Source organism: Peromyscus leucopus, unplaced genomic scaffold (genome assembly GCF_004664715.2).
Source record: "Peromyscus leucopus breed LL Stock unplaced genomic scaffold, UCI_PerLeu_2.1 scaffold_242, whole genome shotgun sequence".
NCBI lineage: Eukaryota > Metazoa > Chordata > Mammalia > Rodentia > Cricetidae > Peromyscus > Peromyscus leucopus.
Window position 1 is genome coordinate 122,353 of NW_023505115.1, and position 18,031 is coordinate 140,383.

General features: G+C 44.3%; 1 pseudogene; it reads left to right on the forward strand.

Annotated features, from left to right (window-relative positions):
- Positions 1–266: 266 nt before the first annotated feature.
- LOC114693865 overlaps positions 267–18,031 on the forward strand; it is a 38,593-nt pseudogene continuing 20,828 nt past the window's right edge.

The window sequence follows — 18,031 nt, forward strand, 5'->3', positions numbered from 1 at the left end:
AGCAGGAGGGGCCCCCTAGGTTCTTGCTCACTTCCCTAGCCGCAGGAAGGGCAGGCCATGAAAGACTCTCTAGGGAGCCCGCTGGAGGAGTTCAGCAGGGCTCTGCGGGCAGACCTGCAGGCAGTTCACTTGGATCTGACCTTGACCCCTCATCAGTGTTTGGAGCCTCTCCGTGTTGGAGCTGTCTCTTTCCCTCAGATTCGGCCGTAGGAACCTATCCACGGTCTTCTCGGTAGCTGCGTGGGAGTAGCTGACTTCATGCTCTCATGGAATACCATGAGGACCGCAGATGCCAGGCGGAAGCTGAGCCAGGCCAGGGTCTTGGCAGCCGAGGGACGGTACTGTTTCTCACCACTAATTGGTCACCACAGACAAGCCATTTACATCTGACTCCAAACGGCAGTCTGTTTGTGAACGATATGAATGTGAACATCAGTCTCTAATGGCATGCACAACAAGACGACATGTCTGTTCCACAAACCCCATGAATTTAAACATGGAGCCCCCTCCCCCGCTCCACACCCACCCTTGTTTACAGAAGCCGATCTCTTCTGAGGATAGAAACTAGGAGGGTCTGAAGGGAACCAGGACGGATGCTGGAAACTCTGATGGTGTCTTTCCTGCTCTTTCTAATGCCAGACTTGGGGTTTGTGGTCGTCTGAGTCTGGGGGTTCTGCTAGCTCTGCCCTGGTCCTACACCCCCAAAGTCAGTCACAAGGGAAGCCACAGAACGAGTGGGCTGCTGAGACCAGGGAGGGAGATCCACTGGGAGGGTAGGCTAATTTAATACAGATGTATCATTTGTCTCCTGACTTCAAATCTGTAAAAATTATGTAACCCCAGAGTAATGCTGAAAACAGACATGGACTCTGATTCGGCTGGCTTTGCTTACGCTGGTCCTAAGACCTGCTCACTTTGGTTTATCCTGGGCATAGTTTATCACGGATGGGTGGGACATTACTTCGGTTCTGCTTTTTCCTTCTCTTTCCGTCCTAACGTAAGCATCTTCCCATGACTCTATGGCATAATGGTCATCCCCAAAACTGCATAAATACTGCACTTCTAGTTTGCTTTTATTTATTTTTTTTTAATGATTTCACAGAGAGCTGTGCTTCGAAAAAAAAAATAGCAGACAGGCAAAGCTATTCTGAGCTGCATCATGTAACCGAAGGCTGTCTTTTTCTAATCCCTCCAAGGAATGGCAATTAATTGGGAACACAAGATGCTTATTTGGGGACAGAATAGGGTTGGCATCGAGGCACATTGTAAGTGATGACGATGGTGGCTGAGAGTTTTATCCTCTGTCATCTGGCTCCCTGACAACCATAGTTGCTGGCCAGTGCTGTGATGTGGTCTTTGGCCGGAGAACAGACTTTCCTGCCTGGGAAATGAAGTGACTCATAAGGAAACAATCCCTGAGCTTTGGGCTAGTTTGTTCTTAATCAGAAGTCTGCGAATCTGTTGTAGACTGCCAGGAAAAGGGATCCTGAAAGTGGGTGCCAAATTAATTCAGCATACAAAAACTCCCCCCCACCTCTCTTTCTCTCTCTGTGGGGTGGGGTGTGTGTGTGTGCCATGTGTGTGCCCTTGGAGGCCAGAAGAGGCATCAGACCAGAGCTGGAGTTCCAGAAAGTTATGAGCTGCCATATGGATGCTGGGAACTGAACTCAAGTTCTCTCCAAGAGCAGCAAGTACTCATAACCACTAAGCCATCTTTCCAGTCCCTAAATTTCTATTTTGTTGTTGTGTTGCTTTTGTTTTCGAGACAGGGTTTCTCTGTGTAGCCCTGGCTGTCCTGGAACTCACCCTGTAGACCAGGCTGACCTCGAATTCAGTTATCTGCCTGCCTCTGCCTCCCGAGTGCTGGGACTAAAGGTGTTCCCCACCACACCCAGCTCTAAATTTCTATTTTTAAAAAATGTTTTTATATTCTAATTTTAATAGTAGTAAAAGTAGTCTCTCTTACTATACTTCAAAAATAAAAAGCAGCTACTTTTTAGAACTGGCATGTTTATGGTAAGCATATTTTCTGGGGACAATATTTTCAATTTCATCATAGTCATTAAGGAGACTGTGAAACCCGAAATACTTTTTGGAGACAGTCTCAAGCAGCTCAGGCTGGCTAAAACTTGCTATGAGGTTAAGGATGACCTTGAACTCCTGACCCTCTAGCTCCTGGGTGCTGGGGTTACAGGTATATACCACCATACCTAGTTTATGAGATGCTAAGGATCAAACCCAGGGCTTTGTGTACGCTGGTAGGGCTTTCAGGTCTGCCACCTGAACTACACCACGGCTCCATATGTATGGTTCCTAGTCAAAGGAAACATTTTGGTGTTTTTAGACCAGGTGGATTCCACCAACTTCATTCTCATTTCCCTCCTGAGAGTCAGAACAGCTTGCCGGTACTTGTGGATGACGGCTCTTCCCACTGCCAGTGAGCTGTATGCAGCCACCTTATTAACTATGGCTGAAGGGACCTTTTGAAATGCAAGCGAGCAAATGCTCTCAACCGCCTGTGGAAGATGTCAGCCTGCTAGTCTGCTGGCTCCCTGATGACAGTTAAGGTCCTTCCAAATAACTGTTTTTATTAACAATGAACTCTCCTGTCCTACTCGGTGGCTGAGTGACCTTTTTTTTTGCAACCACGAAGAGATGAGAACCCTCACGTCCAGTGACTTCTTAACGATGTCTTTGTACCTTTGTAAGTTGAAGTGTACATTCTGTGAGGCAGTAGGGCGTTTGAGAGGTGAAGAAGTGTCCATTTTTCATGCTTTGGTTTTCCTGGATTGACCAATCGATTGATTGATTCACTCATCCATTCAAAAAAGAGAAAGATGTGCTGTGTGAACTGTGCTCCCAGCACAAAGGGGTCTGAGAGGCAAAGGTGAGAACAGAAACCAGCTGTCTCTTGGACTCAATGGGAGGCTGGTTCTTTGCCTTATCTTAGGATGCACGAGTCCAAATCTACCTTTAAGGTCTTTGGGGCAACATAATATGATTGTTTTTTAAAAACATCACTTAAGCAACAAAGACTAGGCCAAGATTCTCTTGAATTCTACAAACTTGACAAAATATTTCCTTTTGCCATTTTATCCTCATGCCCCACCCTTCTCTTTCACACAGTGTGTCTCCGGTGTGTGCTCTGGGGCTCTCTGGTGTTGAGTCTTGGTAGAGGCAGACCCAGGTTCCAGCCTCATCTTCAGCGTGTCCCTCATTGTTTAGGAGGAGGCTGATGATCACACTGTCGTTAGTCCAGGAATGGGACCCCTAAACTTTCGAGGTACAGGGTTGTTTTACCCCATGTGTCTGCAGGTCTGAGCAAAGGTCTAGGTTCTCCCTATACCCTACTGCTCCCCAGCACCTCCATAAACCTGCAGTAGACTCATGGGACTGCTAACTATGGGGTTGGTGCTACCTGGGGGTCATCCGGCAAAGCTATTGTTATGTTTGATAAAGAGACAAAGCCCCAAGGAGATGTGGTTTATACCAGGTAACCCCGGGGAGGTCGCACCATCCCGCAGAGCCTTCAGAATGGTAAGAAGGACCAGTTTAGTGTGTTTTGGGCACCCACGGGGGAGAATTGTTCAATCCCATGCCATTTAGGTGTCATCTATCAGCAAACCTCGAATCCTGGACTCCGTGTGGGAACTGTGGAGGAGAATGTGGTCAGCAGAGCAGCTTGCTTCCTGGCCTCAGTGGGTTTTGGGGTCCACTGCAATAGGAGAAGTCTGCCTTGGAAAGACTCCAGCTCACTGCCCTGCCTTTAGTGAGGAAAATATCAAGGATTTTTCTGAGTCACAGCAAGTCTAGCATTGTGGTATGTTGAACAAGAGGAAGGACATACTGAGAATCACACTTTCCGATACAAGGACCATTTTACTCCAGCATCCATCTTGGGCAACAACTTAAGGAGCACCTCCTCTGTTTTATAAATGAATGGGGTCTGTGCAAGCTCTCAGGCTCTCTGTCCCTCATCACCTTGACCATGTGCCATCCATGGCTGAGTCAGGTGGCCACTCCAGCTCACTGAAACACACATCCAAAACAAAACCAGAGCCACAATCTGTCCTTGAGATAACCATGGAAAGCTCAGCTGTCTGCTCATGAAAGAGGAACTCATGTCCCTCTGTAACTGTACAATCATAACCTAAGAACGCTGAACATAGAATATGGAGGTCTGAGGTCTGGAGTGATCACCCTGGAATGATGATAGGCTATGTTTGTCCCCTCTCCCTCCCATCCAGTTAAACTACCTCTGGCAGACCTGGCCAATCTGTCTAGTCTGTTTTCTTGGTTGTAAAGTGGGCCAGTGAGGCTAGGGGCTACCTGGGGCAGAGTGAAGTCTGTGTACAGTAGAGACGCAGTGTCATAGGTGGGTAACTTGATCCCTTTGGGAAGGCCTGATTGGAGGATGTGAGAAGGAGCAGAGAAACCAGGTGGACCCTGCCGGTGTCTCAGTGAGGGAGAAGACAGTTCAGATCAAGTAAAATATCAGGGATGGAGGCCACAAGACATGTCCAATTAAGCCACTACCTTGATGATGGCAACAATAGAAATTAATTATGCATGAATATGGGAAGGAACATGGAGTGGCTGTCTAAAATGGATCTAGCCGGGTGGTGAGTAGGTCAAAAGCTTAGTTCTGTCCATTTTCAGTCTGAGCCATCTTCTAGAGTTCTCAGAGGTGGGTTGAGGAGAGAGCCCGGATAGTAAAGTGCTTGTTGAACAAGCACGATGACCTGAGTTTGGTCCCCAGAACCCATGTTTTAAAAGCCAAGCATGGTGCTACATTCTTGTCATGCCAGCACCGGGGAGGCAGAGCCAGGCAAATCCCTACAGCCTGCCAAGCTGAATCAATGAACCTCAGGCCAGTGAGAAATCCTGTCTCAAAAAAACCAAGTGGACAGTTCCTGAGGAATGACACTCAGGTGGACCTCTGGCCTCCACAGACATGCATGCATGTGCACACACACACACATGAACACACACACACACACACACACACACACACAACAAGACCAGAATCAATAGTCTGACGGTTGACACCGTCAGCTGGTCTCTGAGTTCTATGGCCCTTCTTCTGGTCCTTTCTCCCTCACGAGTGTGGTGGTCTTCCAGACTCCTCACATACCCTGGTAGTTCAGACCCTGTAATCTTTCAAGGGTGATTTTCTATTCTCAGATGCACAGCTGTGGGCAGCCTCCAGGATGTAAGGGATGCCCACTTGTGCCATGACAAACAGGACCATACTTCTGAAGACCAGCCTTCCTAGCCAAACTGGGAGTCCCTGCCAGCCTCAGTCCTGCCGTGGGACTTTCGGCCCCATTGCATACAGATAGGCCTATTACACAATCTCCCCCCCCCAATCAGTTGGACTTGAGTCAAGGGTCCCCTGCCAGAGAAGGGAGTGACCCTGCGAAGCCAAGAAGCACATTTCCCATAATAGCAAGAGCACCCGCTCTCAGGAGCAGGTCATGGCTTCAGGAGTCATCAGAGGATGGTTTGGACTGGGCTGGCCTATGACCTAACCCCCGCATGGAGGAATGAAGCACCCTAGGATTCTCTTGGTAGATGTGGAAACTGAAGCTGGGTGGAGGAGTACTCAGGCAATAAGTATCACTTCATGAATCAGGCATAGAACTGGGCCCCTGGTCCCAAGTGAGCTCAGTGCCCAGCCTTTGGTCTCATACGGGCACTAGCCACCTTTATCCACCAGGCACAGATTCTTAAGCTCGAGCTCCTGCAGGGGACCAGATATTGGCACAATTGCAATTCAGACAAGGCTTGCATACGAGCTCATGCTGCCCAGAAGGACATTTGCCTTCATGAGTTTCCACAATGTGGTTGGGGTTTCAGATGCTTGCTGGAGATGGGACTCTGATTCTGAACACAGATCCTAATCTTCTTCCGAAAGGCTGAGGTGGCTCTTCCCCTGCAGATAGCGCGCCCCTCCAACGAAGGTCATCACACATTGCAGATGTGATGTAGTGAGATGTCGGTGGCGTCTCACTGTTTCCATCTATGCCTCCATATGTGCTGGCAACACGCGTGTCCCAGCCACAGTCTCTTGCTTCTCCTCCTGCCTAGGACCCCTGCTTTCTGCTCTCACTCCCAGTCTTCCCCACACAGCAGCTCCAGTGATCTTTGTAGACGGTACATTGGCTCTTAAAGGCTTGCAGTGGGTCATCCTGGTATTAGCAATGAAATGCCAGCTCTTCCTAGACTCACGTCCATTTCCTCTGTGGTCCCTGCATCATTGCACTCCAGTGCATTACCTTTTACTCCTGGATGATGCTGAAGCCATACTTAGGCTTTGCCTCCCCCCCCCAGCCCCTGCCGCCCCACCCAGCAATACTTCCTTGTCATTCATGCCCAAGCATGATGACTTTCACCCAACCCTGGAAGAGGTTTGATCTGAACAGTCCAGCCCTTCTGGTATGGTTGATGGACTTTCTCCACAGCACTCGCTCTGCTGGGAATTCCTGCTCAGTGATTTGTTTGTTTGCTACTGTCTTCTCTTGGCTCTCCTCCCATGTCATTCTAACATGAACTCTCCATGGCCCCAGTACTGGCCAGCATCCTGCCTCTGGAAAGCATTTGTTGAGGGATGATGGGATCCTCTCGGGGGAGGAATCAGACCATCTCTGGGATTGTCCTGGGTAGTAGAGACCATGCTGCCATCACGGGAGGCAGCTGACACCGTCATAGCCTTTCTAGGAAGCAACTTGGTGGCTTGGGTCAGGGATCCCGAAACAGTTTCCAGGAACCAGTCCAAACTGGTTTGCCTTCTGAGAACCTAGAAAGCCTGAAGTGCAGGGAGACACAGTAACCAGCTCACATGCGTGGGTGGATGAAGGTAAGCTCGCACATGCAAATACTCATATACACGTGTAGCAAGGAGAGCTGTAAAAGCGTGTTCAAGTCTGCAAGGTGAGAAAGAAGCTTACGATAAAATAGTGAGTGATGAAAAAGCACAGTCTCTCAGGTGAAGTGTCAGCCAGTGCTCCCTCCCACAGACGCTGTGTCAGACTCCGTTCCACTAGCTAGTCTTCTGTGAGATGTTGTGAACTGCTAATCATTCTTGCCTCCACTTTACCAGACAGTGAAGGAGACTCAAGAGATGAGGACACTGGCAAACGGGCTTTAGTTTGCAAACCTTGCAAACTATGATGTCAGGACGTGGGCAGTACCTCTCCTTCCGCAGACTGCATGTAATCGTATTCCACTTAAAAACATGCACATTCCCCAAAGAAGAATAAGCAAAATTCAAATAATCAAGAGGCTACCTCTGGATATTAAAATCACGGGATGCTTTTCTGTATACGTTCCTGTGCTAGCACTCGTCTTTGTAATACGTTCATATTGTTTCATATGAAATTTTGTGCTGTGTTAAGAAATCAGCTGTCAAGCCAGGTGTGAGGAGGTCATGCCTGTAATCCCAGCACTCAGAAAGCTGAGGCAGAAGGATCATGAGTTTGAAACCAATGTGTTCTACATAGAAAGGCCCATCTCAAAATGAGAGACAGGGAGAGCTTCTATATAAACTTACCCTATTGATTTAGAAGGGAATATTTCTTTTTATATATTACTAATGTCTATGTGTGTGCATGTATGTGCATACACACACACACACACACACACACACACACCAGGATCCACCCTCCACCCCACAATGAAAAGAGAAGCCCACTAATCTGTGCCCATCAACAAATCAAAAGGAGAAAGGATTGCTGACGGTCCTGAGAGAGCCTGTGAGACATGTAAGACAGGGTCTGTGAGACATCCTGCACAGGGTTCTTGTGACCCGGAGAAAGGGTGGGCCAGGGACATAGATGGCTCACTGAGTAAAGGCACTTGAGGTCAAGCCTGACCATCAGAGTTCAATCCCTGGACCCTACATGGTGGAAGAAGAGAATGGACACCCACAGATCATCCCTGATCTCCACATGTGCTGGTGTGCTGGTGTGTGTGTGTGTGTGTGTTGTGTGTGTGTGTGTGTGTGTGTGCGTGCACATGGCATACACACATAATATAATACAATTCAAACTTGGCCACTTCTTCAAAAAGAATGTATGACCATAAATGTAATGCTAATGTAATTAATACAGAACTTTTTCTCAAAATTATTCTTAAATTATTTTTGAAAAACAAATTAGAAAGAATAAAGAATGAAGTCCTGGCAGGAAAGAGTTCTGTGCCGGCAGTGGTAGTGCATGCTTTTAATCCCAGCACTCAGGAGGCAGAGGCATGAGGGTCTCTGTGAGTTCGAGTCCAGCCTGGTCTACAGAGTGAGATCCGGAAAGGCACCAAAAAGAAACCCTGTCTTGGAAAACCAAAAAAAAAAAAAAAAAAAAAAAAAAAAGGAGTTATGTGGTTTCTATGCAGTGGTAGTTTCTATGTGTGGCTCCGTGTAGGGAACACGAGTCCTCCAGGAACAGACCTGAGAATATATGATAGGATTTGGGTCATGAGAAAGATGGGGATATTTAAATTTTATTATATAATACTTGACTTTCCAATTCAATAACCATCCTTATTTAGTTTCCTATTCTCTCCTCTAACAGTTTTAAAGTCTGCCTTTGGTTGTTAAATCTTTCATCAACTTAGATTTGATATTAGGGCACAGCTGTGAGGGGAGGAAACAGTTTCACATTTTGACGGAAAAATCAGATGTCACAGCATCAGCCACTGAGTGGCCTTCTTTCTGGTGATCTACGGTGTCTGTCTGGTGTCTGGTGTGCTTCCATATGTGTGGTGAGTGGTGCTTGTGATTGTGTGTGTGTGTGTGTGTGTGTGTGTGTGTGTGTGTGTGTTCCTTTGCCATCTCCAGTCACTGCAGTTTTTACTGAGACCTCTTTGCCATCTTATTCTTTTCCTTTGTTGATTTTTTTTCTATTCTTAAGCATTTTTCTCATCCACCAAGTTTTAGAAACATCTTGTGAAGTTTCTGTTGACTATTGACAGAAAACCCATTTGACTTTTGAAGGCTGTGGGGAGAAGGTTCACCTCTGTGCTATAGTCACCATAATTAAAACCTCTGTGGCCTGTGAGATGGTCCAGCAGGCAAAGGTGTTTGCAGTACAAACCCAGCAGCCTGAATCTAGGGCCCACATAGTAAAAGGACAACCAGCTCGCCAAGCTGTCCTCAGATCCCCGAGCGCGCGTGCTTCTACACACACAATAATAACAAATGAAACGAAAATCTTTTACATGTCCCACTAACAGTGAGCAAGTTTCAACAGTTACACATTTCTGTATAAGACAGATCAATGACCTGAGCAGATACACTACTGAGCCTCTGTGTGCAGGGAACCACAAAGAAGGGGAAAAAATGCAAAACCTAAGTTGAGAAAAATGTCTGCAACATATGACACAATGATGTGCGGATTAAATATACGTGTGTTACATAAAAATCTCTGCCGTATTATGAGGAAACCAAACCACAGCACTAGAAGCTGTGGTTAATAAATACGACAGATCTTAATAGATGTAAGCTAAAATTGTCTTATTTATCACTTTTCATTTGACAAGTCAGCAAGGTTGACTTCCCCATGACCCTTGTTTTTCCATTGACAAGGGAGTAAAAAATAACTTTTTCTTCAACACGAGGGTGTAAATCAGTCCTACCATCACAGGCTAGAAGCCTAAAAAATGTGCCTCGTTTTGACACAGAATCCCACTTATACAATCGCAGCTTTGAAAATGCACAAGGCAGATGGGATGAGGAATGGGTAAGGAGCTTGCTGCCAAAGCATGGCCGTCTGAGTTTGATCCCGGAACCCACGTGGTGCAAGGAGAGACCCAGCTCCTACAAGTCGTCCTCTGACCTCCACAGGCGTCCTGTGGTGTGTGTGATACACACACACACACACACACACACACACACAATCAGTCAATAAATGTAATTGCAATTTTCTAAATTCACAAACAACTCAATATATAGTTTACAAGTCTGTAAGTTATCATTTAATATATAATATATGTATATATATGTAATATGTGATATTATAATAATATAATTATAATTTATAAGTTATAATTACTGGACATTGAAAATAAGTTATTTGGCTAATACTGGTTATATAAATTAATAGTAAATAATGTAGAATGGCAGTTAATAATCTGTCAAAACTACATTTACTTACTTATAAATCATATTTTATTTAATTACCTAACTTAATTATTTAGTAAATATAAGTAAGTTATATTTACTTATAAGTGTATTCACAATGTAATATTCATTGACATAATTAAATTATTAAACAGGATAAGTGGTCTGGATATTTTAAGTATGCTGTATATGTAACAGCCCTGGTAATGTGAATAGTAACTATTTATAATGGTTTTCTGTTGGTGTAGATATTTTTGTTTACTGTGATTTCAGTTTAGTTTGTTTGGTTTTTGGTGTTTTGGTTTTTGTCTTTTTTTTTTTTTTTTTTTTTTTTTTTTTTTTTTTTGAGACAAGGTTTCATGTAGCTCAGGTTGGCCTTACGCTCCTAATGGAACAGAGGACGACTTTGAACTTCTGATCGTCCTGACTTTATCTCCCAACTGGCAGCGTCATGAGCCTGAACTTTGTGTGGTGCTGGCGGTGGACTCAGGTCTTTGTACACGCTAGGTGGGAACGGCCACCAGAGCCACATCCACAGACTGCTGCTGGGGTTTTAGGGGATTTTCCTTTTTAAATGTGTGTAATCCCCAGATGTTCAGATTTTCTGCATATATTACCAGTTTAACAAAAAAGTGAAACTGAAAGGTAAAGAATACTTTTTAATAAACAAACTCGGGAAGGACATAGGGAGAGAAGCATTCCTGCAGGGGGATACAAGCCCCTACGCTGCTGTGAGGGCCAGCTGGTGACTTGTCGGAGGACGCTCTATGCTTATGCCCCTGAGATTCCACTCACAGGAATTTAAACTCGACAAAAATTAGTGCAAAGGTTTAGTTAGAATTATGACTGCAATCCAGGACGTTTTCACACGTGTTTAGGGGTGCAAAAGGCACTGGAAGTAGACTGGTAATAGAAGGGACGGAAGATATGAAGCTCTGATGGGTGAAGCTCTAATGGGTGGCTTCATAGACTCACGAGCAATAAGGGAGGCAAGGCAGAGAGCGGCGGATAGGACGACTGTGATGTGCTCTTTCAAAAGCAGGTCGCAAAACAGGATGTAGATAATGATCCCATTTTTGCTTTTTAAAAAATAAAATGGTCTTGGAAAATTACATACCAGAGTGTTCAGGCTGTCTCTGGATGATGGTTGGGGATAATTTCTATCTCCATGTTATTTTCTGAATTTCCTGCGGTAAAAACAAAACCACTGTGTAAAGGAGAAAGGACATTGATTTGATTTGTAATAGGTCTCATTCTGCAAGAGTGGATGAAACTGGCCGGGGCCAGGGTGTCACCTCCCTCCTGTCCCTCCGCCGTTCTCAGAGGGGTTCAGGACACACACTCTGGTTTTCTTTCTTTTTTTTTTTTTTTTTGAGTGATTGTCTTGTTTTTCTTTGTTTTGCTTCTCTCTGTAAAAAGTGTTTAGGCAGGTTAATTTAACAGCCCTGGCAGAGGCCTGAACCCTTCCAATGTTAGCAGTTTGATTTGACTCCACAGATTTCTATATATTTTCTTTAACATCTTCAGATATGTACAGACTGCTCTTTATTTCCTTTTACACATCTCGATTGTGTAATAAACACCACCTGGGAATTCCCTCGGCCTAAGTAATACATCCTGGATGTTTTACCTTTCTAGTTCATATCTCTCTACTTGTCAATCTTTACCCATGCATTTGTTACTTAGCTACATGTTGTGATTGTATATGTTATTCGTAAATACACTTTTTAAAAGAAAAAAAAAAACCATTTTGGACAGCTCCAAAAGATGTCAGCTGAAAACTAAAAATTTGCCTCCCAGCCACTGCTTAGGGCTCCGTCCCAGAAGCGGATGACGACAAATGGGTCTTTAAACCTGCTTTTGCTGCAGTTAGAACTGCGGTGAGGCTGCGGAGACTGCTTGTTCCATAAAGTGTTGAACAAGCACAGAGCACCTGCGTTCAGTCCCCAGAACCACGTAAATCAGTTCGGGGCAGCGACAAACGCTTTAATCCCAGGCCTGGGTCCCTGGGGCTTGCTGGCCAGTCAACCTCGCCTGGTTGGTGAGTGTACGCAGGCCACCAAAGCGGAGCGCTCCTGAGGGGTGACAGCTAGCGTAAACCCTCTGGCCTCTGTACACACGGACACACACAGAATAAACAAACCAGTGTGAATTCCAACCCTGAGTGGTGGCTTTTCACAAAGGCATGGAAAGTCCCTGCCCTGCTGCCTCTTTTCTTGCCCGACGTTGCCCAAGCTGTCCCCTCCCCAGCTCTTCCATTCACATCTGTTACCCTTTACACCCAGTGATTGATTTTATGGTTCACCGTAGCATTTAAATGCTGATACCTTCAGTTATCCGCTTCCAACCGTATCTGTCTCTGCTTGGAGCTACACAGCCTATTTTTCGCTATGCTGTTATTATATGTTATAATGTTTGTAATATAATTTATTACATTAATACATACAATATATGTAAAATATTAAGTCTTATAACACTTATATCTGTTCTGTGCTCTTATTAGCTTTACTGTGCTCGTCAATAAGTTACTACTTAAAAAATTTAGCTGAAAAACAACCATTACAATAATACAACTAGACAATGTTTTTATACTATCAAGTAGACTAGTTACACACACACACACACACACACACACACACTTTATGGTACAGTATCAGTAACACTTGCCATCCGATGGACCACTGCCCAAGTGATGAGCTCTGATGGAGCATCTTTTGCTTCCCTTTCTGTATTCAGAGATTCACTCCACTGAGTGTCTCTCCTATCTCACACTGGCTTGGTCCTGAACACGGCACTCCCAGTTTTTCTTGCTACATCCTTGGCAGATTTCTCTCCCTGTGAACGCACATGTGTATAAGAAAACTTCCCTGGCTTTTTGTGTGATTTGGGATGTCTCAGTGGAGATACATGAGCACACTTCAGTGTACAGTTGTGACTTGGTGAAAAATAAACTCACTTGGTCAGACATGTGAGTTCACATCTGTAATCCTAGGATTTAGAAGGCTAAGGCAGGAGAGTTGCTACCTAGACCAGTCTGGATAAAATAAAACAAAGTGTAAAGATGAACACACTGTGCAACGTTCGCCACATAAACACTTGCATCACCCCCAGAAGTTCCCTTCGCTTTTTCTATCCAGTCCCTTTACCATCACCTCTCTGGGCAATCCTGAATCTCCCACACCCAGCACTTCATACAAGGTGTGGCGTTGGGGGAGATATTTGTTTTGTTTTGTCTCACAGCACAACGCTCTTAAGGCTCACTCGGGTTGTTGGAGATGTCAGTGGCTCATTGGTCCATAATTTTTATCCGTTTATAGTTAATGGATTTTTTTTATTGAAAGCTAACTTGAATACTGCTGCTACAATCATACATGCACAGAGCTCTCTGTATTCATTGTCTTTTGTTTCTCATTGGTAACTGGAAGTCCAACACCACATTTTTATTTCGTGGATCATGCTGTCAGTGTTCCATCAAAAAGATATTACAAGACAGGTGTGGTAGCACACGACTGTCAATCCAGAACTTGAGAAGTGGAGGCAAGATAGTCAGGAGTTCTTGGCCTGACTGGGTCTCACGAGAGCCTGTCTCATCATGAATAAGATAAACAAATAAATAGATAATACCCATGGGAGGTAAATATGAGAACATGATATGCATGAATGAAGATGTCACAGTGAAACTCATATTTTGTACACTAAAATTTCTTTTCTTTCTTTCTTTTCTTTTTTTTTTTTTGGAGACAGGGTTCTCTGTGTAGTTTTGGTGCCTGACCTGGAACTCACTCTGTAGCCAGGCTGGCTCAAACTCACAAAGATCCACCTGACTCTGCCTCCCGAGTGCTGGGATTAAAGATGTGTGCCACCCGCTTAAAATTCTAACTAAAAAAAAAAAAACAAAAAACAAAAAAAAAACAAAAAAACAAAAAACTTGCTTTTAAAAAGACATTAACAAGCCAGAATAGATGACTCAGTGGGTAAAGGTGCTTGCTGATGACCTGAGCTCTGTCCCTGGGACCTACATTGTGGAAGGAGAGAACTGACTCTCACAGGTTGTCCTCTGACCTCTACACACACACACACACACACACACACACACACACACACACACATACCACACACACAACACACACATGCATTCATACATACACACATGCACATTGACACACAGGCACATGCATGTGCATTCATACACACATACACACAGATGTGCACATGTACACATGCACATAAGTACATATGCACATACATAGGTAGATGCACACACACATACAAGCAGCACAAATATAAACGTAATTTAAAAAAAAATGTTAAAGACAATACCAAACACAAGGTCGCCTGATTTCTCCCATGTTGTCCTCTATAAGTTTTATAGTTTTGCATTTTATAAATAGTTTCATGCTCTGGTTTAAGTTATTTTTGTGAGCAATGTTCCCTGTCTATGCAGTAAGTTTTTTCCCTTTGTCGTGTAGTGTTCAATGCTCCCACCCATCTATTAAAAAGACTAGCCTTTGGTCTGGTGAATTGCCTTGGTCATTGTCAAGAGCAGTGGACTTTACCTGTACGAAGGTATTCCTAGGCTTTCTGTGGTGTTCACAGGCCCACATGTCCATTCTCTCATATTGCCACTCTGTGTCTTGAGAGAGAGGCTCACACTCAGATAGGATGGGCCTCAACTTTGTTCTTTTCCTGTAGAGTAATGTTGGCTCTTCCGGTCTGTCTCTCCAGAGAAATCTGAGAATCGTCTTGTTAACAACCACAAAGTAACTTGCTGCTGGGATCCTTGAGCACTTCATCTGTGCTCAAGAACCATAGTTGGATATTGACCTTGGTAGTCATGAACCAACTAGAGCTCCAGGCCTTGGATCTGCTGCCAGAGATGTGTGGATTCCTTCATATACACTCAGTACATAGTTCATTAGATTTAGACCCACATATAGATATTTTGGTGTTAATGTAGAGAGTGCTCTTCTTTAATTTCCATTTCAATTGTTCATTGCAAGTACATAAGAAAACTATGTAGTATTAGATTCAGAAATTTTTAGAATTTTGCATTTATTTATTTATGTTTACTGACATTTATTTAGTGTATGTGTGCACACACAAGTGCACACATGTGCACACCACAGGTACCTCAGCACTCATGTGGGGGTCAGAGGACATTTGCAGGAGTCGGTTCTCTCCTTCTGCCATTTCTGAGGACTGAATCAGTCTATCAGCTTGGTAAGTGCTTCCATCCTCTGAGTCATCTCTCCAGAGCTTAAGATTTTTGATTTTTGGGGATTTCTTTATGCAGAGAACCAAGCTGTCCATGAATAAAGACAATCTTCCTTTCGTCCTTTCTGACCTTGGGCTGTTTGTTTTCCTTTCTTGTCTGATTGCTAGGACTCTCAGAATGATGTGGAGTCAGAGTGCTGAGCAGAGACATCCTTGCTGCCTGTCTGCTCTTCTAGATTAACTTATGCTTTATTTCTCTTTTTATTTATGTTTCAGACTACCAATTCAAACTCCATCTGTACCATCCACATCTATCTTATTTTCAGTCATTTATTTTCTGTCTGCAAGACTGTCCTTTTCATGGTTATTTCAGAGAAAGGTGAGCAGCTGAGAAGGCGTGAGAGAGAGGCATGAGGAAAAACATCCTGTAAACTAGAAAGCACCTCAGGTATGAGCTAGTACCGAAAGGGAAATTGTTTCCCGTCAACACACTATGCAAGAAACATAGCGCCATGTAAGAGGTATTTGTATGGAGGACAGAAAAGAAGCATTTCACTTTATAGACAAGAGGATTAGCATCGTTTATGGCAAACTCAAAAAAAGGGTTGCAGGGCTACGGGTCGCTATTACACTGTATACTCCAGAAGCAAAGCAAATCAAAGCATCTATGTGACTTAAAATGCAGATCCTGGAGCCCCACCCCACCTTTGAGGCAGAACTGTTAGGGTGGGGCTGGGATCAGATGTTTTACAAAAAACCAATGAATCCTTTTACAAAGTGGACTCCATTAAGATTGAGTTTGAGATTAAGTGTTTCAGTTAAAAGTTACAAAAAACTAAACAGTGACGAGTAGATACAACCCTTGTGCCATAATGCAAGATATGTAGCTACATTGTTGACAGGAGAGCAGATCACTAACATGTTTCCGTGATCGCTAATGGGGGATTTTAAAATACAAATTTGCATGTGATTTCCCTCCAAGAAGAATTTCAATTCATATAAAGGAGTTTTATTCATGCATGTAATCACGCAATGTTGGGCTTCTCCAAGGCTTCAGAGTGACACCTAGATGATGCACGTCTTGTATTCCGAGCAGCTTCACAAGAAGGTCAGCTTCCCTCCTGAAGTTCTGCTCGGAACCCTCAAACTCTTTATCATCAAAAACTCTTCTCTAACAGATTTACCGCAGTTGGGCTGGAGGATTTCCAACACAGCAGAAATTATTTGAGTTTTTAAAGTTGAAATGGCAACAGGAGTGCCCTTCCTCACCTGCCTTAGTCCTCACTCTTAGCTTGTCCTTGACACGGAGTCACAGGTGCCAGGGGTCCTCACTCACTCAGCCAGATGCTACAAAGCCATATGGCTCTCAAGCCCATTGCTCGTGTTGGGAAAATAAACGATTTAGGAGCTAGGTAGGATTAGCATGCTGTCTTAGTTAGGGTTTCTATTGCTGTGATGAAACACCTTGACCAAAAAGCAAGTTGGAGGAAAGGGTTTTTCTGCTTATGCTTCCCATCATTGTTTGCCATTGAAGGAAGTCAGACAAGAACTAAAGCAGGGCAGGATCCTGCTGCAGAGACCACAGAGGAGTGCTGCTTACTGGCTCGCTCCCCAAGGCTTGCTCAGCCTCCTTTCTAATAAATCCCAGGACCACCCGCCTAGAGGTGGTACCACCCACAATGGGCTGAGCTCTTGCCTATTCAATCACTAATTAAGAAAAATGCCTTCCAGGCTTGCCTGATCTCATGGAGGCATTTTCTCAATTGAGGTTCCATCCTTTCAGATGACTTTAGCTTGTGTCAAGTTGACATAAAATTAGCCAGTACACATGGTCAATCTCTTGATGGGAGATGACTTGGGACTATCAGAAGTGTTCAGCTATCTAAAAAAATGCTTGTTTGTTGTCTGTGGCCCGCCTGCATGTACATCTGTGCACCAGATCCCCTGGGACTAAAGTTACAGGTTGTTGTGAACTGTCATTTTGGTACTGGAAATTGAACCAGAGTCCTCTAGAAGGTGCAGTCAGTGCTCTTAACTGTTGAGTGATCTCTCCAAGCCCAAATTACCTGTCTTTAAAAAGTATTGCACACAACTTGGACTGTGTTCCCTTAAATAATTCTGATACACACACTCTATAATCCAGCTAATGGAAAATCTTCATTTTCTGGACACATTTCCTGCCTCAAATGTCCTCGGGAAAATACCTGCCTGTGGTAGATTTATGATTGGCAGTCTTTCTGGGGTTCCCTTTTCTGGCCGTGTCTTCTCTCAACTCTCAACTAACAAATAAATGTGAAACCCATGATGAAATCGGAATACTAGCTTTGTAACTATCAACAAAAAATCAGCTGAAATGTTGGTGAGACCATTGTTGATGGACATATGGGGACAGACTACCTGAACTACATTGTGTACCTCCTATACAATGTACATCACCCTTAGGGAGCATCCCTACCAGGAAAAGATGTATCTGAATCAAATGGAGCCTGTGGCTTTTCTCTATTATAAGAAAGACGAAGAAGCCAGGCAGCGGTGGTGTGCACACCTTTAATCCCAGCACTGGAGAGGCAGAGCCAGGTGGATCTCTGTGAGTTCCAGGCCAGCCTGGTCTACAGAGTAGGATCCAGGACAGGCACCAAAACTACAGAGAGAAACCCTGTCTCAAAAAAAAAAACCAAAAAGAAAAAAGAAGAGAGAGAGAGG